Genomic DNA, 728 nt, shown 5'->3' with positions numbered 1-728 from the left:
CTGACACAACAGCAGGCTTCTACACTTGGACTGCAATGTAGTGGTGCGGCAAAACAGCCTAGGCACCAGAGAGAGAGTATGAATGCCTTATTACAGTGTGTGAAGTGGAGCTGGGAGCTGGGAGGGAGAGGGGAATGTCTCAGTGACAGAGGCAGAGGCTGATGAAAGCCCTGCGCAGAGCAATCGAAAGCGCCGACACATGACACAGCTCATAACTGCTCACCATCCAGGACAGGATCGTATTCATGTAGCCCCCTCTCCTTCATGTATATTTAAACACTCACAGCTCCAGTTCAATTTCAGCTCAAAACAACACACATCGTTTATATATATATATGTGTGTGTGTATGAAATATCAGGTTGAGCCTCACATAGCAGTGAGCTGAAAAGACGAAGCCGCGGATGACCCCAAAATGGAAAAATTTGTCTTTACGTCATTGCTTCATTTTAATTAATAGAAAAATTGAGCAGGCTGCAGTGGCTTTGACACATTAAGACTGTGTGATCTTCACACATGGATGTATCTTCAAGGCCCTTGGTGTGTTTGTGTATGGGTGTCAATGTGAGAAAGCGTGTGGGTGTATTTGCTTGACTATATCTTTGTGTAAGAGAAAAGGGGAATGACGCGATGGTGAGAGCGGCTGAGCAAGAACGGAGAGAAAGAGTATGGACATGAAGACTGAGAGCGAATGAGAGAACATGGTGGTGATGGGAGAGAGAGAGAGAGA

Source organism: Morone saxatilis, unplaced genomic scaffold, assembly GCF_004916995.1.
Source record: "Morone saxatilis isolate NCDOM2014 unplaced genomic scaffold, NCSU_SB_2.0 Contig22, whole genome shotgun sequence".
In the NCBI taxonomy this organism is placed as follows: domain Eukaryota; kingdom Metazoa; phylum Chordata; class Actinopteri; family Moronidae; genus Morone; species Morone saxatilis.
This window is presented reverse-complemented; position numbering follows the sequence as displayed.